Raw genomic sequence first — 21,554 nt, forward strand, 5'->3', positions numbered from 1 at the left:
GAGAGAAACGTGCCCCTCGCGAGGCGTCGCGCGCGCCCGGGACAGGGAGCCAATGAGAACGCTGGGAGGGCTCGAGACCCGGCCCTGAGGTCGACGGCCGCGCGCCGGCTCGAAGACGAGCGTCGCCGGGCGGGAGCGCGCGGAGCGGGGCAGGCTTGGAGCGTGCGGAGGCCGCGCTCTGCCTCTCAGAGGCCGGACGGCGCTGCGGAGCGGTGGCGACGGCAGCGGTAACTGGAACCGCGTCGAGGGTGAGGCCCTGGGACACCTTTGAACTCTGCATCCAGAAAGCCCAAGATGGAAGAAGAAAGGTCAGAGACATTGACTAACCTGGAAACAGGGACCTCTTTGGAACTTTGCTTTCATCCACAGTAGCTTTTAAAAGTATCATCGAGTGGAAGTGATTTCCTCGTCTTATTTTGCTTATTGGGAAGAACATGGCTTCAGGGATTTTACGTTTCCCTTTAGTTTTTGCATGAACTCCATAGGAAAAGGAGCCCTTAAAGGGTTTGGGAGTAACAAGAAGAGACTGAAGACAGACAGGCTCGTGCGTGCTGTTTTCCCTCCCCTTCAAAGAAAAGGATTTACAACGCAACCTTGTAACAGCTGCTGCCCAGCTTTAACCACCAAGAGAAAGTAAAATAAATAAATAAATAAATAAATTTAAAAAAAGAGAAAGTAAATAATTAAACTACCATTAAAAAATAATTTATTTTTAAGTTCTACAAATCAAATAACCCCATTTACCTTGATTTTTTCATAAGGAAGTTCAGAGCCCTCGAAATTCCCTTGGGTCTTATTCACAGTTTTTGGTAATAATTCACAGCAGTTATATTTGGTGGTATTTTACCAGAGGTACTTAAGCATTTCTGCAAAATCACACCTTTGTACATGTTATTCAATATGTAGAGCATATAGCTCTGCACTAAGATTTTCTAGAATTGGTTCTCAGTAAACTGAAGATGTGGTGTAGGAATGATATCTTTTTTGCACTTTGTCAGGCTGTACTGATGGTTAGAAGGGATTAAAAGCCACTACCTATCACGTTTGCAGGCATGCTAGTTTACCAGGACACGTCTAACGCAAAACTTGACCTAATTATTCAGAACCAGTGTAACTGAAGCATCCTGTTTCCTTTGCAGCACACTCTCTAGGTGTAAATTTTGTCTTGCCAGTTTCAGATGGGTTATCCCACCTTCAAATACTGAAGGGAAATCTGTAGAGAAAGAAAGCAGCTGGGAAGGGCAGCTGCAGTGTTAGTGTTGCTCTACCTGACTTATATAGGCCTTATGGGAACTTTAAAGCAATGACATCAGCTTTCCGTAGTCCCTAGTTAGAAAAAGTTAATTCTTTGGGAATCGAAGTTACAGGCTTCGCAATCATCACTAAGGGCATTTAATGGGAAAGCGGTACTTCAACATCTAAATCTTTAGGATGTGTTTATATGTGATTAAATGAACTACTATTTAGCGATTACTTACTATGTGCTAAGTATTAGGTGAGGGGCTTTCCTGTTTTTATCTAATCCATATAAAAACACATTGCTGAGGGATGGGCAAAGGAGTTAAAAATTTAATCTGCTGTCTGCCAGCGAGGTCAAGTGTTTGGACTCTAGAGTCACATTGCTTGAGTATAGATTCCAACGTCCTAGGTGTGTAAATTTGGGCAAGTTATTTAACCTCTGGGCCTCAGTTTTCTCATCCATTAAAGGTGAATAAAAATGGTAACTTTTTTTAGAGCTCTTGAAATCTTTGCAAAGCGTGTGGAGCTTCCTAAATGTGTTATCTACATGAGTGTAATTATGTAATACGCAATTCAAAGAAACAAATGCAAAAGCCACCACTAATTGCCAGTCAACTTTTTTCCCATCACGTATTCATTACTTTATATAACAATGAAAAATCAGAACCTTTTGCTCTAATTCCCATTTTGCTTTCTCTGCTTAGATATAGAGTTTGATAGTTTAAATGGGTAAAAGAAGAATCCAAAGGAGAGGGATTAAGGTTATTACACTTTGATTTTCAAGATTGAATAGTTTCGTGGGATGGTTAGGCTATCCAAACTAAAGTGTATGGAACTAGAAGTAAGCTTTTAGCTGACTCTCCATGCAACAGTGTCTGGAAGACAGGATGGTAACAGAGGGAAAGTATCAGAAGTGACCAAAAATTCTTACTCCCGAGGACTTGTGGCTTGCGCTCCTTTTCCCCAGTTTTCTTGTTGGATTCATTATCACTGATCAGGGGCCAGACTTGACTATATTGGAAAACCTGGTCTTTCAGAACTTACAGATATTGCTACTTGGCTAACATGGGACTTGTACTGTCACACTGGCAATCAGGGTACACATTAGGAAGCGGGATATGCTGACCATACTAATTCTCTAAACATCTGGAATTGAGATACTTTATTACAGGCATAATACACCAAGGGCAATATAGAAAATGATGTTCAATTGATTATAGGCCAAATACCATCACCACTGGCATTGGTAAAATGCAAGGTTGAGAAATTAATCTTTGAACAATTTCTATACATTCCCCCTTCCTCTTGTAACCCTCTCCCCTGGCCCACTACTTTCCTCTGACTGTACACAGAATGCCATATAGGTGACTCAGGCTTTCCCTCCCTGGAAGTCCCTGATGCTCCAAAATTGTGTGTTCCTCTTTCCTCCATAGCATAAATGAAAACAATTGTTTAAACTTGCATAGCCTTTTAGCGTTTGAAAAACTCTTTCACCCTTACTGTTTTATTCGGTCTTTATGATACCTCTGCGAGGTAGGGAGCATTATAGAAAACTTGGTGTTAAGTGATTTTCACAGAGTTTACACGTCAGGTAAGCACCTGAACCAGGGCTTGAACTCAGGTAATCTGCTGCTGGATCCAGTACTTATTCTCTTAACTTCACTTGGATGCTGCCATTTATAGAAGAGCATAGCTTTTGATCTTAACCACCTATAGAAGATGCACACTTAAAAGTGTTGCTTGGAGCCGCATGGCACAGGGATATTGGCTCGGTGCTTTGTGACAGCCTGGAGGGGTGGGATAGGGAGGGTGGGAGGGAGGGAGACGCAAGAGGGAAGAGATATGGGAACATATGTATATGTATAACTGATTCACTTTGTTATAAAGCAGAAACTAACACACCATTGTAAAGCAATTATACCCCAATAAAGATAAAAAAAAAAAAAAAGTGTTGCTTGGGATTTGCCTGGTGGAACAGTGGTTAAGAATCTGCCTGCAGGGCTTCCCTGGTGGCGCAGTGGTTGAGAGTCCGCCTGCCGATGCAGGGGACACGGGTTTGTGCCCCGGTCCAGGAGGATCCCACATGCCGCAGAGCGGCTGGGCCCGTGAGCCATGGCCACTGGACCTGCACATCCGGAGCCTGTGCTCCGCAATGGGAGAGGCCACAACAGTGAGAGGCCTGCGTACCGCCCAAAAAAAAAAAAAAAAAAAAAAAAGAATCTGCCTGCCAATGCAGGGGACACAGGTTCAAGCCCTGGTCGGGGTAGATCCCACATGCCACGGAGCAACTAAGCCTGTGCACCACAACTAGTGAGCCTGCGCTCTAGAGCCTGCGAGCCACAACTACTGAGCCCATGCACCTAGAGCCCGTGCTCCGCAACGAGAAGCCATCGCAATGAGAAGCCTGCATACCACAACAAAGAGTAGCCCCCGCTCACCGCAACTAGGGAAAGCCTGCGCGCAGCAACAAAGACCCAATGCAGCCAAAAACAAATAAATAAACAAATTTTAAAAAAAGTGTTGCTTGTTCACTTATATGTCGAATTTGAAAAAACAAAACCAAAAACCCAACCAACCAAAGGAAAAAAAACTCAAAGAAACAGAGAACAGATTGGTGGTTGCTATAAGGACGGGGTGGGGAGTGGGCAAAATGCGTGAAAAGGGTCAAAAGGTACAAACTTCCCGCTATAAAATAAATAAGTCATGGGGCTTCCCTGGTGGCGCAGTGGTTGAGAGTCCGCCTGCCGATGCAGGGGACACGGGTTCGTGTCCTGGTCCGGGAAGATCCCACGTGCCGCAGAGCGGCTGGGCCCGTGAGCCATGGCCGCTGAGCCACCGCGTCTGGAGCCTGTGCTCCGCAACGGGAGAGGCCACAACAGTGAGAGGCCCGCATATCGCAAAAAAAAAAAAAAAAAAAAAAAGTGAGCACGTACTAGGCTATAAAGGAAGTCTCTATGTGGAAATATTTTAGGTGCATTCTCTTTATGGTCTAAGAAAGACAGAGGTGGTCACTGTAACTACTACTGCTCATTGCAGTCCTCCGGTAGTAGGTGTGCCGATGTATCCTTTAATGTGTGTAGTGAGGACTGTGAGGGGTGAATTTGTGGTGTTGGGTCTGAGTGGTGATGACATTTGATTGCTTGATTAGAGCATTCCGTGTGGTGAGGTGTATTTGAGAATTCTTTCTGACATATAGCATCGAATCCTCACTACCTACCTCTTCTGGAGAGTCTGTGAGCTACTTAATATCTTTTAATTTTTCTGCATAAACTAGCCAGAGTAGATTTTATTGAATTGCATCTGAAAATATGACTGATTAAAGGAAGATCTTGATAAAGCATATTGCGTTATAAAGCTAAGATGATAAAAACAGTATGGTAGTGTTACAGAAACAACTATATCAATGAAACAAAATATAAAACTCAAGAAGAGACCAAGTTCCTAGGTAACATTATATGTAATAAAGACTGTACCACAGATCGGTGGGGGAAAGGTGGATTATTTTGTAGATACTGCTGGGAAGACTGTTCTGCTCTACGGAGAAATATAAAGTTGCATTTCCTCTTACACCATATATACATGCAGATTTCAGATGAATTAAAACCTACATGTAAAAGAAAAACCTATAAAGATAACAAAATACAATGCAGGAAATTATGTTTATGGCCTTGGAGTAGGGAATGATTTCTAAGTCAAAATTCCAAAACTCAAATCATAAAGTAAAAAAAAAAAAAATCTTTGACCCCCATCAAAATGAAGTATTTCCATTCAAAAAGGACACCATAGACAAAGTTAACACATTAGGGGTATACTAGAAGAAGGTATTTGTGATGTTGAACACTTCAAGGAATCAATGTATGAGGAACTCCTGAAATTTACTGAGAAAAAGACTGGGGACCTAATTTTAAAATGCGCAAATCATTTGAACAGGTAATATTGAAAAGGAAAACACAAATAGCTCAATTTCACCAAACGAGTAATACAAGTTAAAATGAGACTCCACACTCAGCATATTGGTAAAATTTAGACAGTTTTATAATTTTGATAACACCAAATGCTGTTGAGGATTTGGAGAGACTGGACTGCTCAAGCATTTTTGGTAGAAGTTGTATGTGATTATCACTACTTTGAGTGATTAGTGAAATTGAGTATGTATATACACTATAATTGGACATATCCCAAAGAAGTTCTTACATAGTTAATAAGTGGAAATATAGAAATATGTTTATTGCTGTGTTGATGGGAGTTAGAGGCATCCTATGAGTCCCTCACTAGGGGGTTGGATAGGTAAATGTGGGGGAAGCACATGGTAAAATATTTTGCAGTAGTTGGAAACTGTGAGCCAGAAGTACATACCCAGTAATCAAAAAAGAGTTTTAAATTATCTATAGCTGTAGACCACTTGGCTTCAGGATGAAGCTGCCTAAACACTTAGCTTACTTGTATAATTGTATTTCCTTTGTGTTTCCTTTTGTGTTTCAATTGTCAGAAATTTCAGAGCTCAAATTAATCCCAGTAGCCATATTAGTTTTTCTACTAAATGAATCTGTGTCCACTGTCTTTGATTCCTCCATCCTAATTTTACAGCCATATTGGAATTTTGTATTTTATTTGGAAACTTTTTTTTCTGGGGAAACTTTTTCTGGGGAAACTTTTAAAAATTTATATGTAAATAAAAAGTCACTGTTGGACCTTAATGATCATCTTATTATTATTAAGGAATCTCCCAGTAAAAAAAGAAAAAAAATATTAGGGAAGAAACGAATTTCTCCTGACCTGGGATACTATTTTAAAAAGACAGAAAAGGAAATGAATAAAGCAACCATCTTAGGATGAGGAAAAGAAATATTTCACTCTATGGAAGTGTGTTTTAAATAAATCACTCATCTGAATGAGGAACATCTTTTGTTAATCAGAAGGCTTTCCAGGAAGGTGGTTATTTCCTCTGTATAGACTTCATATCCCTATGGAAACTGAATAAGGAAGAGGAATTTGAACAAAAGCAAATGGCAAAAACTCTCTTCAGGATGTGAGAAGCTATGAAGACTGTCTCAGAGGCTGCTTGGGGATATGATTTCCCATCAGTTCCCATGTTGCCCACTAGGTGGTGGTGGTGCACATAAAAACTCTACTGTATACACCATGAATTGCCATAAACCTTGTTTACTCTTCTTTTTCAAACAAAATCCCAAGAAAATCTGTATAAAAGCCTCAGGCAGAAGTATGAAGCCCTCAATAATAACACAGGGGACAGTCTCAGGCTATAAGATGAGGATAGGTACCATCCAAAAGAGATCATCTCCAAATGCAATTTTGGGTCTTCCTTGACCCAGTTTCTTTTGGTTACAGAAAAATACAAGGGAGATTTTCTTTCTATACTTATTCCAGAGATCACCTTGGATGAAAGGAGTCAAATTTTGATGAATATCATAATTTACATCGTAATTTTTGTGCCTTAAAAAAACCTATTGCTCATCTACCACAATTACTATGATTTCATGATCATTATTTTTAACATGTTATATCATTATAGCACATGTGATAAGTTCAGCATACCTTTTGTGTGAATCTATCACTTTAGTTTGAATGATGAAGCAGTCTCCCAACCATTGTGATATTCCTTCTGACACCACTAATGAAGGAAGAGAGCTCTTAAATGATTAATTCATTCTTAAATGCACAGCTGTGGTGACCTCTGAAAGGATACATTCCTTTTTAAGACTACCTTCTCAAAACAAAGTCATTATTATGTAGCCTCAGGACTGTAGTCACTCTTCTTCATTTCACAGATTCTGGCTGATGATGTCATGACACAGAAGAAAATGCAAAACAGGCAGCCTTACATCAGCTTCCTGGTGAGCATCACACTTGTGGCTGAGGCCTGAGACCAGCTGCGTTTTGGCCATGGCTTTGCAGAGCGTTCTGGAAGCACTGTGGCTGGAGCTCCTCCTCAGCTCTCTCTGGAATGGTGAGTAGGCTCCTGCATCATCTGGTCTTGGAAAAGTGTTTGCCATTGTTTTAAAACTTGGACTCCTTAAAAAAAAAAAAAGAAGAAAAACAAAAACTTGGACTCATTAAAAAAATGAAACAGCCAAATTCATTAATACCTACTGTACCTAAGGGGCAATCAATAAACCAAATAGCAGTGTAAAAGTCACAACGTTCTTTTTTTATTTCCTGTAGTTGCAGAGAGCAAGGACCGAGTACTTCAGCCTTCCACTGTGGTCTCTTCGGAGGGTGCTCTGGCAGAAATCTCCTGTAATCACTCTATATCCAATGCTTACAACTTCTTCTGGTACCTTCACTTCCCAGGATGTGCACCAAGACTCCTTGTTAAGGGCTCAAGGCCTTCTCAGCAGGGACGGTACAACATGACATATGAGCGGTTCTCTTCATCACTGCTTATCCTCCAGGTGCAGATGGCAGATGCAGCCATTTACTACTGTGCTCTGGAGGACACAGAGGCAGGAAATCCATGAAGTGCTGAACAGAAACAAGGAGAGATCACAGCCTTTGCAGCGGGTGGAAAAAAGATGAGCAATAACTGTTCACCCCACCACCCCCAATTCAACGTTCTCCAAGCTTTTCCATTTGGCACTATCAGAAAAAACATTTGAGTCCAGACACACTATATATTAGTAAAGGTACATAGAGAAATATGTTTTTAAGGAGTGTTTCATTAATGGTCTATAAATCCATGTTTTGAATAGTTTACTTGTTTTTAAATAAATTTATTTTATTATTTTATTTTATTGTTTCTGGCTGCGTTGGGTCTTCGTTGCTGTGCGTGGGCTTTTCTCTGGTTGTGGCGAGCGGGGGCTACTCTTCATTGCAGTTCGCGGGCTTCTCATTGCAGTGGTTTCCCTTGTTGTGGAGCACGGGCTCTAGGCGCACTGGCTTCAGTAGTTGTGGCTCGCAGGCTCTAGAGCGCAGGCTCAGTAGCTGAGGCGCACGGCCTTAGTGGCTCCGCAGCATGTGGGATCTTCCCGGACCAGGGATCGAACCCGTGTCCCCTGCACTGGCAGGCGGATTCTCAACCACTGCACCACCAGGGAAGCCCTTAAATAGTTTTCTTGTTAATTGAAACACTTTTGATCCATTTCTTTTGAAATTTGATTGAATTATTTTTGCTTTCCCTCATAAAATGGCTGATGATGAACTTGTGATAGGAGGAAGAGTCATGTCCACTCTGCCATTTTCTTCTTGCTTTCTGTGTTTGCATTTTAAATATTATCTGCCAGCTTCACTCTCTTTGCAGGAATCTTTTCAAGACGTGTATCCACTTTATAAAGGGTACTTTAGTTAACACTGGATAATATAGTAAGCTGAAAGCGAATGAATGAGTGAGTGGCTACTGCCAACAGCCCTGAGTTTGGAAGCTCAATCCTTCCCTCAGGATATTTTACTTATCATAATCTAATATATAGGCCCCGTGAGGATGTCGGTGCCAATTGGTATATGAAATATTAGTAAAACTCAATCTCCTTCCAAATTTTTAAGCTAAAATAAAATACAACTGGAAGTTGTAATATATTCTTCCCATATCCTTGCTACTTTGTCTTTTTACCCAGACCTGTCCCTCCCACTTTAGAAACCAAGGTCCTAGGATAGATTAGTGATTCCCAAACTTTTTAAAATCCTAAGTCTCTGGAGTTTTGTTCAAAAAAATAGATTGTTTCCTACATTCGACATGAACTGAATCAGAGTTTTCAGGAGTGGGGTCCTGAAGTCTGTATTTTCCATAAATGTCTCCCTGGTGATTCTGTTGTTCAGTCAGATTTGATGTGGGAAACCAAGAGTCTGGACTCCAGATCTTGAGGCTTTAGCCACTATACTTTTAGTAACATCCAAATGTCTCCACTGTATACACATATAAATTGGTATATGTTTGTACAACTTCTTTAGGCGTATTCTATTTTGGATTATTGCTTGTTTAGCAGTGTATTAGTCTTACCTTTTAACCAAATGAAATATTTGAAAAGACGAAGCATGTGTGCATTTTCTTCATGAGTTCTGCATGGTGCCGTGTGTATTGTTGTTGCTCCATAAACAGTGAATAAGCATGTGGCCCCCTCATTGTTTTGGCAAGCAAGAAAAGAGACAGAAAATTCCTTTTCTTCATAGAGGAAGTTCTTTTCAGTTCACTGAGGGGTGTGTGTGTGTGTGTGTGTGTGTGTGTGTGTGTGTGTGTGTGATGTATTGAAAACCCTACCTTTTACATTGATGTTTTGATTCTACTGTTTAAACTGTCAATGACTAGTCTTCCTACCAGATTTTTTCCAGCTCATATGTAGAATACTAAAGACATTATTACCCAAAGGGGAAGTAGAAGAAGAATGAAATAAAAGAAGGGGAAAATGCAGTTGATGAGAGAGGAATTACAAAGAAGAGAGCTCAGTGGTAGCTCACTCTTTTTTTTTTTTTTTTTTGGTAGCTCACTCTTAAAGGCATCATGAAGCTTTCAGTCCGATGGTGACTTGTGAAACATTTACAGGAGAGTAAAGTTCCCTGTATTCCCAAATCCTGGGAGTTTGCATCTATATAGAGATTTCCATATTCTCTTTTGGAGGCTTACTTCCCATTAAAAACAGAACAAAATAAAAAATTCCTGGTTGAAAAAGCTGTTCTAAGACTCCTGAGACTAAACATGGAGAGCAGGGCTGGAGAGTTACTTAAGAGTCCAATGCAGCTGGCATGAAGCTGTCCAAGGTCTCCCTGGATCGGTCTGCTCTGTCTGCTGCCGGTAATATCTGCATTGATGGTAAAGTTTTCTTGGGGTCAGTAGCTCAGCCAGTTCTTCTAATGTCTGAGGACCTCTTAGAAGCGATTATCTAGGGACTGCTTTGGTTATGTGGCACATACAAATGAGGTCAGCATTTGGTATACACTCAATTAATAAGATGACCTCTAAAGTTCTACTTGGCACATTCAAGTCTATGATTGTATAATTTTATTAGGATAATGGAATTACTTTCCAATATTATAAGGTTTTTTAAAAAAGTAAATGATCCAAAAAAAAAAAAGTAAATGATCAAAATTGAAATTCTCAGTGTGATTTAGTGGAAAGAATGCTTCTGAAGTCAGAAAAGTATGGGTTAAAATCCTTGTTCTATTTCTTTAGGGGTGACTTGAGTAAATTACCTAATATTCCTGAACTCCAGTGTCCTCATCTCTAAAATATTAGGAGAAATAAAAAGTCAAGAAATGTAATGGGCTTAACATTATGCTCACAGTAGGCATTTGATGAATAACATCTCATTAATCTCATAAATCAAAGCACATAAGCAGAATAGCTATTGAGTCTATTTTGTTCAATTCTTTTTTTTTTTTTTTTTTTTCTGTACGTGGGCCTCTCACTGTTGTGGTCTCTCCCGCTGCGGAGCACAGGCTCTGGACACGCAGGCCCAGCGGCCATGGCTCACGGGCCCAGCCGCTCCGCAGCATGTGGGATCTTCCCAGACTGGGGCACGAACCCGTGTCCCCTGCATCGGCAGGCGGACTCCCAACCACTGCGCCACCAGGGAAGCCCTATTTTGTTCAATTCTGAAAGCTCAACTGATGCCCTAGGAATCCTTTGGGTGTGTGGTCTCTTAAAGGTTTAATTCATTTGTAGCTCTTGGAATTAATTACTAAATGGTTGAACGTAAACAAAATCTAAGTCACTTGCACTATCTAAGCATAGTTCTGCATGTTGTGTGTTCTACATCTGTAGAAGATAGAAGTAGTAGAGATTGGGCAATTATCAGGAAAATTTAATTACAGCACTAAAGTCTATATTGGACTCTTGTTTTAATTTGACTTTTTTGTCTTTCTACATCAATCAAAATTCTGTATAGATATGCCCATACATACATTTAGGATATGCCCACATTTTGCCTGATTGACAGGGCAGCCATAAACCCCAGTGTCAGGGGGCTGGATGTTCTTTGCCCTCCTCTCCAGGTCTACTCTCCATCCTGCTCTATGCCCAGGAGGCTGACTTCTATGTACTTGTCTTTTGTGCTTCTGGTTGGGTTTGGCCTAGTGGGAGGCATTGGCAGGAGACAGTGGTCAGCATATTTATATTCTTAGATCTTTTCTTTTTTGTGCTGAAATCCACAGGTCCTGTTGATCTACCTCAGTTACAGGTCTCCCAGGCTAGGGTAATTTCTTCCTCCTCTGTCCCTTCAAGTCTAGGTGTGGTGAAGTCTTCTGACTGTTGCTGGCCTCAGGGTGCCTTACCTTCTCTTGTAGGCTTCCCCTAATCCTACCCATGTATTTAAAAATATTCCTTTCATTAAGCTTTTCCCAGTCATCCTCTGGAGATGATTGCCGGTAACACTTAAGCTCTAGGAAGAGAGAGAAGAAATATATTCTATGTTCCCATTCATCACAGGTCTCTTTGGGACTTGAAGATTAGTATTTAAAGATAACTTACATATGCCAAAGAAAGACATTATCATAGGGTAAAGGTTTTAACTAGCATGAGAACCTTAGCAAAGCTTTCAGAAATAGCTACCTTCCACATTTTTTTTGACTCAAAGCAAAGAGATTTTCTATCCTCTTTCCAAAATGTGTGGTTTATTTGGACATTTAAAGGAAAAATAAGGAAAATCAGAGAAACAACTTCTTTGTATTTATACTTATCTGTTTCCTTTACATTCACATCTATTGAATAATGTCTGCTGCCGTTGTGGCATTTTTTAGTATAAAACTTTAGCCTGTCTTCCCCTTAAAATGAACCCATTGCCATCATCATAATACCTCAAGCTTGGTTAAACATCAATTTTTTCTTTTAATAAATTTATTTATTTATTTACTTTTGGCTGCGTTGGGTCTTCGTTGCTGCGCGCAGGCTTTCTCTAGTTGCAGAGAGTGGGGGCCACTCTTCGTTGCGTTGCGCGGGCTTCTCATTGCGGTGGTTTCTCTTGTTGCGGAGCATGGGCTCTAGGCGCACAGGCTTCAGTAGTTGTGGCACGTGGGCTCAGTAGTTGTGGCTCACGGGCTCTAGAGCACAGGCTCAGGAGTTGTGGCGCACGGGCTTAGCTGCTGCATGGCATGTGGGATCTTCCCAGACCAGGGATCGAACCTGTGTCCCCTGCATTGGCAGGTGGACTCTCAAACACTGTGCCACCAGGGAAGTCCCTAACCATGAATTTTTACTCAATGTGCACTTCATCTGAAGTCTGTTTTAAGTAGCCTCTCTATGTGGAAAATCTCTATCTTTGCAAACTTTCACAGAGGTTTTTAAAATTTAATTTTTTTTTTATTTTAAAATATACTGTTTAATAGGGCAAATATACCAGGAGGTGTTTATAATACCACTTCCCCCTTTTTTTCTCTCTCTAAAAATGTTTAAAGAGAAGGTTCAAGTTCTTTTTGTATGACTATTTAACTAGATATCATCATGGGGAGGAATCCCAACAGACCCAACCAAGAGAAAAACCTGACTTATCTTGTGGTCAAAGAGGTTTATTCAGAAGTCAGCTCTAAATTATTTCTGAAGAGACAAATAAGCTCATTCTTATCATTTGTCTTCTCTTGCCTTACTCTTTTCTGCTATTTTGCCTTTTTCTTTTCTGTCATTATTCTCTTTCTTTCTTCATCCAATGCTCTGCTTTCCCTTCTTTTTTTCTATTTATTTTCCCATCCTATTAAAATATTCTATTTCCTTTCTTTCTGTCTCTATATTATCTTGAGAGAGCATAAATCATTTAAAACTTGATCCACCCAGCATGCATTTTTTTCCACTTTGGTTCACAAACCTGTTTCTTCTCCTTGAGCACCAATGGAAAATGTAGACATCCAGAGGACTGGGCCCTGTGATAAGACCTGGAAGCCCTGACTACTCTACAGTAAAGTCACCTGGTTCTGTGTGGGCTTTAGGGGGTGCTGCAGTGTGAGGTTTGCCCTGGGGGTAAGAAGTGCAGCAGTCTTGCTTTCCATAGAACTTTGAGGAGCCTGACCAAGAGCTTGCTCTACAGAGAGATGGTACAGGTGCCAGGAAGCACCAGGGCCATTTGTAAAATGCTGTGCTCTTTGAGAACATAGTCTTTGGAGTGGGGCCATATCTCCAGCAAATGTGGACTGGAAAGGAGCCCCCATCCAGCCCAGCTTGAGCCGTGGCCTCTGCATGTATCTCAACACTTGCGATTCTCTTTACACCCAGTGAGTGATATTCCCTTCCCATTTTCCACTTGTATTACCCACTTACATTCTTTTTCAGCAGTTTCTCTGATGCGTTATGGATTAATTTATAGGTGGACTGAGAGCTCAGTCGATGACTCAGCCAGAAGATCAGGTCACTGTCACGGCAGGGGATCCGGTGACTGTGAAGTGCACCTATTCAGTGTCAGGGAACACATCTTTTTTGGTATGTCCAACATCGCAATCAAGGTCTCTAGTTCCTTCTGAAATACATCACAGGGGACAGGCTTGTTAAAGGCAACTATGGTTTTGAGGCTGAATTTTTTTTTTTTTTTTTTTTGCGGTATGTGGGCCTCTCACTGTTGTGGCCTCTCCCGTTGCGGAGCACAGGCTCCGGATGCGCAGGCTCAGGGGCCATGGCTCACGGGCCCAGCCGCTCCGCGGCATGTGGGATCTTCCCGGACTGGGGCACGAACCTGTGTCCCCTGCATCGGCAGGCGGACTCTCAAGTACTGCGCCACCAGGGAAGCCCGAGGCTGAATTTAATAAGAGCCAAACCTCTTCCCACCTGAAGAAACCATCTGTTCTAGGGAGTGACTGACTTGTACTTCTGTGCTATGAGAGACACAGTGGAAGGGGCTGCAGGGCAAACTGAATACAAACCCCTGAGCACAGAAAAACCATTTTCCTGAAGCCTTAATGTCCTTCCACCAGCGGGTGTTGTGGTTCCTGGGTTTGTCACTCATTATAACTTAATTACAATGTAAAGCCACAGAATTAGTTCATTTGACAAATATTTATTGAAATGAATCCTTGTGTGCCAGGTACTGTGCTAAGCACTGATGATAAGGAGGTGAAAGAAACTATCCTTGATCTCTAGGTGTCAGGTGGGATCCCAAACATTTGTGAACCCATTTAATTCTCACAACTCTTATCATGAGCTTCACTTTACAGATGAAGGAACTAAGACTCAGAGAATTTCAGTATCTCACTCAAGCCACAAAATTATTAAACAGTAAACTGAAACCCAGGCAGTCTGCCTCTCAGGTGTGTAGTCTAACCACTCCACTTCTCCATCAGCCTATAGGCTCCTCAAGGAGTGAGACTGCTTTCAGCGATGGTATAGCCCTAACTCCCAAAATGGTCCCTGTCAAAAAAAGTTGGTTGTAGGAATGAACAGTAAACTAGGAACTCAAAACAGTTTGGTAAGTGCTAAGACAGAGAACTGCACAAAATGCTACGTGAGATAAGGAAGTAGAGATAAATTAGCTGTGAAGGAAGGAGAGAGAGACAGCAAGTGAGTGCATAATGGGAGGAGAATTCAAATCAGGTAGGATTTAAACATGTTGTTTAAACAACTAGGCTGATTACAGCTCCTATGCTACATCCTTTTATGTACATCCTTGAGAGGGACTGGACTCGATGCCTCTCTCTCTCTCTCTCTCTTTCTCTCAATTTAGAAAATCCTGGGAAGGGCTCTCATTGATTCAATGCGAGTCAGTTGCTCTTTCCTGGACAACCCTTGGTGGGGGTGTATGGGCTGCTAGGATTCGCCCATCTTTGCTCTACATTTGACCAATTAATTAGTGGTGCCTCGGGCTGATTCTGAAAGAAGTTAGCAGCTCCATTTTGAACCATATGATTCAAAGGATATATCTCAAAAGAAATTAATTTTTATGTAGGGACTTACATTTGTTTATTTTTTCCAAATGGATAGAGATTTTTTCCACTACTTATTGAAAACTTCACTCTTGCTCCATAGATTTTGAATACTACATTTATAGTATACTAAATTCCCATATATACCCTGATCTATTTTTGAATTCTATTTTTGATAGAGACACCTTAGCCCACATGACTACAATCCCTGCAAACAGCCATTCCTTGACTACCCCTTGGGCCTAGGGTTGTGTATACACTGGTGGAATACCTGCATCTGGGAAGATGGTACTTGGAGGAAGCACATGCAGACCTTAAAAGTGGATCTGGGGACATGTGTGCGGGGAATCCTGAGATCCTGGGTACCCAGAGTATGGTCTAGAAGAGGTATCTCCTTGGCACTGTGGACTTCTCATAGGGAGTGGTATGGGAGCAGCTGGAGGACGGCCAGGGTAGAGCCTTTTAAAATTCAGATCAGGGCAGGGACACTGCATGCTCAGGTCTATGTTTTCCCCATGTTTTGAGGTGGCTGGGAGGGAGCAACTAAGTTTCCTTAGAAGTTCTGTTTTGTCATTTGGTCCTGGTAATTGGCCTGTTTTACCTTGAGGAGGAAAGTCAGGTAACTTTTAGGCAAAACTAGAAATTCAATAGAGTTTTCCTTCATAATATTCACTTTTTTATCCTCTCTTTTATCTCACTTTAAGAACTCTGTGGAAAGAGGACTAAATTGAGAATTAGGAAGTATAAATTATATTTTCCGATTCTTCTTAGTAACTATGGGACATTGGATCAGCCATTTACACTCTGTATGCCTCGTCTCCTAATTCATAAATTTGAGATAACTGGAAGGATTGTTGTCCATATAAAAATATGTCTTAGACCCCAAATAAAGGTGGGTGTTGAGGGAGGCATAGCAATATGGTACTTAGGTCACTGCTATAGACTGAATGCTTGTGTCTTGCCGGAATCCATATGTTGAAACCTAATCCCCAGGGTGATAGTATTAGGAGGTGGGGCCTATGGGAAATGTTTAGGTCATGAGAGTGAAGGTCTTATGAATGGGATTAGTTTCGTTATAAAAGGGACCCCAGAGAGCTTCCTCACCCCTTCCTCTATATGACAAAGCATCAGGAAGACGGTGGTCTATGAACAAGGAAGTGGGTCTTCACCAGACACCCAATCTGCTGGCCCCTTGATCTCGGACTTCCTAACCCTCAGAATTTTAAGAAGTAAATGTTTGTTGTTTAAGCCACCAGTCTATGGTATTTTTGTTATAACAGCCCAAATGGACTAGGACCATCACCAACACTATGGAACTCCTATATTTGCCCTGAACTGCTAATATTTGGGCTGTAGCATGAGAAGGAAATACACTTCTATGTTGTTTAAGTTACTTTACTTTGGCCTTCATCACATCATTTGGACCTATATTCTAATACCATCTTCTATACCGGGAAACCTGCTTTTAGGAAAGGAGCTAATATTATCCTATCGAATTACATTGTGGTTAAATTTCATTCAAGCAACATTTTTTTTTTTTTTTTTTTTTTGGTACATGGGCCCCTCACTGCTGTGGCCTCTCCCATTGCGGAGCACAGGCTCCGGACGCGCAGGCTCAGCGGCCATGGCTCACGGGCCCAGCCACTCCGCGGCATGTGGGATCTTCCCGGACCAGGGCACGAACCCGTGTCCCCTGCATCGGCAGGCGGACTCTCAACCACTGCGCCACCAGGGAAGCCTGACATTTTTTTTTTTTTGTTACTTGTGGAATCACAGTTTTTGTCCCTGAAATATAATTTTAAGTATTTTAGAGAAGGTAGGGGTGGAGAAACATTTTTGGGGACAGAAAATTATCCTGGTTTTCCTGAGAACTGTAGATGTAGACAGTCACCTGCTGCAGCTATGTGAGAACTTGCCCTTGCCTGGATGCTAGGGGGACATCTCTCTCCAAGAGGAACCACTCTCCTTGGAGCCACCTTGTGCTCCAGTCAGTCCTCCCTCCTCTGATCTTTTTCTGATTGTATAATGAGTTTCACTGGGTTCTCTGCAAGAATCCAGAAACGCTTAAAATTAAGTGGTGCAAGGTTTAGCTCTTCATCTTCTCCCCTTCCCCAAATTTATTGTCTCACAGTTGTAAAGGCTACTGTCTCTCACCTTGTCCAAGATCAAGGTGTCAGCAGGGCTGGTTCCTTCCTAGCGCTGTGAGGGAATGATCTGTTTCAGGACTCTCTCCTTGGCTTGTAGATGACCATCTTTTCTCTGTGCCTCTTCACATTGTTTTCCCTTTATTTGCGTCTGTCTCTGTGTCCAAATTTCCCTTTTTTATAAGGACACCAGTCATACTGGATTAGAGTCCTCCAAAATAACCTCATTTTAACTTGATTACTTCTGTAAAGACCTATCTTTAAATAAGGTCACATTCTGAGGTCCTATGGATTAGGATTCCAACATATCTTTTTCTTTTTGGGAGGGGGCAGGGGAGGTGGGACAAAATTCAATGCATAACACAACACAACCATTAATGATTACTTTCATTCCAAAGGCTGCAATATAGGAAAGCTTCTAGTGTTTCCTCCTCTCGTTGCTTGATATCCAGTAATAAACTCCTAAGTGAGTTAACAGATGGCAAACCAGAAACATCAAGTTGCATTTGTTGTCCTGAAAAGATTATTTTTTGGTCTTGTGATATTTCCTATGTTAAACATAGTTGGTATTTATATAGAAATCTATAGTTTAGAAAGAACTTTATTATGTTCATTTAATTAATCTCCATAATATCTCTTATAGAGATGAAGAAACTGTGCTTGTCAGACGATAAGTGAGTTGTACAAAATTGCACAAATATCAAGTCCAGAGAATTGTTTACAACTAGTTTGTCTAGATCCCCATTCAGGGTTTTTTTCCATTGCCTAAAATAGACCCCATGGTCCACCTGAACAAGCCAAACTACTGGCTACTGCATTTAACAAAGAAAATATGATGGATAGTCCATAAATTGCACGGAACTATTGACTTCTGTGAAACATTTCTTCTGTCCAAGTCTATTTACCACATGGGGTCGCTGTTGCAACGAGCTGATTCTAAACTGTAACCCTTTTATGTTCTATTTCTGTAGAAGTTGTCCTCGCATATTTAGCTCCCTCATATATCCTTCTTTCTCCTCCACCTAGTACTGAAGGTAAGCTGGTTATTTATTCCATACTTTGTTGTATCCACTCTATCAAAATGTTACTAGAAGTCATTAGCACTCATCGATCTTCTTCCATGGGAAAATGGAAAAATTGCTCACTCAGAATACATTGGGCAATTCTAGACCTCGAAGAGGCACTCCCCAAATATTTTCTAGTGATTTTCCTTTCCCATATTATATGAGCAAAGAACTCAACACACCACTATCTTTTCCACATTAATGTGAGTATCTAATATGTTTGGATTTTTGCAATTGGCTGATTCAGCTAACATTATGGTATCTTTTGGATTTAGCTCCTTTCCTGAATGGATGTTTTGTTTTTATTTTTTATGTTATTGTTACTGAGTTTATATTGGGTATTTCTTGAAGGAAGGGTGAATGATCTATATGTACACTTAAACAATCAAATATATAATCCTACACAACTGCTTTCTACTGGCCACAGTTCTTCGCATGTAGATAAGAAGGAAAAGAATGGGAAGGAATTACAATTTACTGTTGACCGTATACCATAGGCTGACTCTGAAGTAGGTGTTATTCTCCCTATTTTACAGATGAAGACACTGAGGCTCAGAGGAGTGAGTTGCCCAAGGTCGCAAGGTGGCAGAGCTGGGATTTGGATTTAGGTCTGTCTGACTCTGAACTTGTGCCTTTTCTTCTTCTCCTCACTTTCTCTCTTCCACATCAAATGTCCTGTCCTAGCTGGTCAGCAGGGACTAGTGAGGGGTCTGCTTCCCTGTTTAAAAACTGTTAAGTGAGATTTGAGTAGCAGATGTAAGATGTGGACTTAGTGTGATTATAAAAGGACACCAGGGTGTCAAGAGATGAAAGGTCCAGTTCAGATGGTCTCATTTGCTCTTTTATGGAATAAGATTAAGATTCCATTTCATCTTACATAGGAATCAATGGGGGATTTCTGGGCATGAACTTCTAGGTCAGATGGGTTATTCTCAGAGCTCCATGAGTATGAGACTGGCTACAGTAGATGACCACCTTCTGGGACTGTGGAAAATTGATGGGGAATAAGGAGCCCAGTGGAATCTACCCTCTGATATATTTGTTTCATTCAGACTAAATCTCTAAAGGGTTAGACCTAGGCAAACATCTAAAAGGAAAGCAGACTGCTATGCTGTTGTGCTGGAAGTTTTTACCCTCTATTATTCCTGAGTGCTCAGTTGAACCTTGAAGGGAAGCCCATTCTGAGGAGCTGTCACCCTGCTATTGGCTTGCTTCTGGGGACAGCCCTAGGTGAGAGCTGCTAGTGTGGGCTCTGGCAGGTGCTGCTGTGCCTCGTCCTTGGTTCATATCCCCGGTCCAGGCTCAGACTCAGCAACAGAGCCTGACCCTGGGTCCTGCTTTACACTAGAATATGAGGCATTTGACAAGAGTGACTGTGCTCCTGATCTTGGGTGAGTTATTTTGGGATTAAGAGGAATTGGGATATGGGTCTGGACAGGGATCTGCAACCTTGCCTGCTACCACTGCTCTTTTTTTTTTTTTTTTTTTTGGCGGTATGCGGGCCTCTCACTGTTGTGGGCTCTCCCATTGCGGAGCACAGGCTCCAGACATGCAGGCTCAGCGGCCACGGCTCACGGGCCCAGCCGCTCCATGGGCGTGTGGGATCCTCCCGGACCGGGCATGAACCCGTGTCCCCTGCATCAGCAGGCGGACTCTCAACCACTGCGCCACCAGGGAAGCCCCCCACTGGGGCTTTAATCATGTTCTTGTGGTTGCAGCTGGACTGTGAGTTGAGTGTTTAAGGGAAACAGTGTATTAGTGGATATTCTTTAGAAGCCAAGACTGGCTTTATTCAGGTTTCTTCTAGTTATTATAGAGAAGGAAAAGTAAATTCTGGAGTTTAGTAATCTGGCAACCCTTCTCCTTTCTCTGACTTCTTCTTTCTGCATAGGTGTCAGTCTTGGAGAGAAGATGGAGCAGAGCCCTTCTACCCTGACTGTCCAGGAGGGAAACAGCTCTGTTATCACCTGTACTTATACAGACTCTGCTTTAGACTACTTCCTTTGGTATAAGAAAGAACCTGGAAAAGGTCCCCAGCTCCTTATAGACATTCGTTCAAATAAGAACAAAAAAGAACACCAAAGATGGAGTGTTTTATTGAATGACAAGGCCAAACGTCTCTCCCTGCACATCTCAGACACCCAGCCTGGAGACTCAGCTGTCTACTTCTGTGCAGCAAGTACACAGTGCTTCCCAGGCACCTGCTACCTGTACTCAGAGCTGCGACTGGGGCAGCCTCCTTCCTTTGGCACAGACTTTCGTGTATAGCATTTGTCATATTGTTTGTCTGCAAGTGGAAACTAATGTATTAGACATGAAATGCATAGAGTAAGAAGATTAGGTTCAAGATGACCCAGAAAGTGTTATACATTTTTGTGGATAACTGTTGCTTACTGAATTCTTGAAGGGAGTTAGTAATATTTTATTTCAAAATTGTAAGATTGATGTTACATTGCTATTCAGACTCTTCTTCTCTAAATTACTCCCTGGTATCAATATCACAATCCTTATTGGGAATAGATTTTTAAATACTGTGTTTTGAAAACAGCATTTATTATTTTTCTGATTACACAACCTTACATGCCGGTTATACGAAATGTGTGATATTCAATAATATGATATTGACAATTCTGTAATCACATAATATTGCTAATATTCAGTTTACCCTTTTTTATAAATTCTTATTATAAACAGGCTCATGATTTTTTCACTTACCATTACATCTTGAATTGAGCATTCCTCATTCATCAAGTCTTCTCCTCAAACATCTGCTTTTTTAATTGTCCTGCAAGAGATAGTAATAAAGTACAGCTTTATAGTAATTTTCTTCCTGTAAATTTGTGGTAAAAGTTGTCAGCCTGTTTTATGTGCTTTTTATGTACCACTTTCTTATTGAGAAAATGTGACATAGGTCTTCCTTTAGTGTCCACTGATGGCATTTTTTTGTGTGTCTTTGAGTTAAATTAGGATAGGAGGTGATTTGAGAATGTGAGCTTTATATAAAATTCAAAAATCTATTCTTTACGAAATTCTGTAAGTATCTGTTTACATTTACTCTTGCATAGAATTTAGAAGACAGAGCTGTGTGTCTTATTTGCTGCTTTATCTGTAGTACCTAGCACAAACTTTTTCACAGTTGATTATCAGTAGATATTTATAAAAGAAATAAGAAAAGGTGAATTCTGCTATTTATTCATATTTTCATTTAAACTTTGTAATTGAATTAAATTATAAATTGATTTGTGGAGAACAAAACTCCTTAACGTGTATATTTGATAATTTGATTAAGAACATACTATTTATTGCTATTTATAAATGTCTT

General features: G+C 41.1%; 1 long non-coding RNA gene across 1 annotated transcript in view; it reads right to left on the reverse strand.

Moving 5' to 3' along the window:
* Positions 1 to 5,156: 5,156 nt before the first annotated feature.
* The window catches only part of LOC138842555 (uncharacterized), a 165,433-nt gene continuing 149,035 nt past the window's right edge, over positions 5,157 to 21,554 (reverse strand). The window contains exons 5-7 of the long non-coding RNA XR_011377247.1: positions 20,948 to 21,017; positions 13,433 to 13,628; positions 5,157 to 7,272 (exon numbers count right to left, since the gene is read on the reverse strand). This is a non-coding gene — a long non-coding RNA (uncharacterized lncRNA). The remainder of the gene's footprint in view (positions 7,273 to 13,432; positions 13,629 to 20,947; positions 21,018 to 21,554) is intronic.

The sequence above is a fragment of the Globicephala melas genome, chromosome 2 (genome assembly GCF_963455315.2).
Source record: "Globicephala melas chromosome 2, mGloMel1.2, whole genome shotgun sequence".
NCBI lineage: Eukaryota > Metazoa > Chordata > Mammalia > Artiodactyla > Delphinidae > Globicephala > Globicephala melas.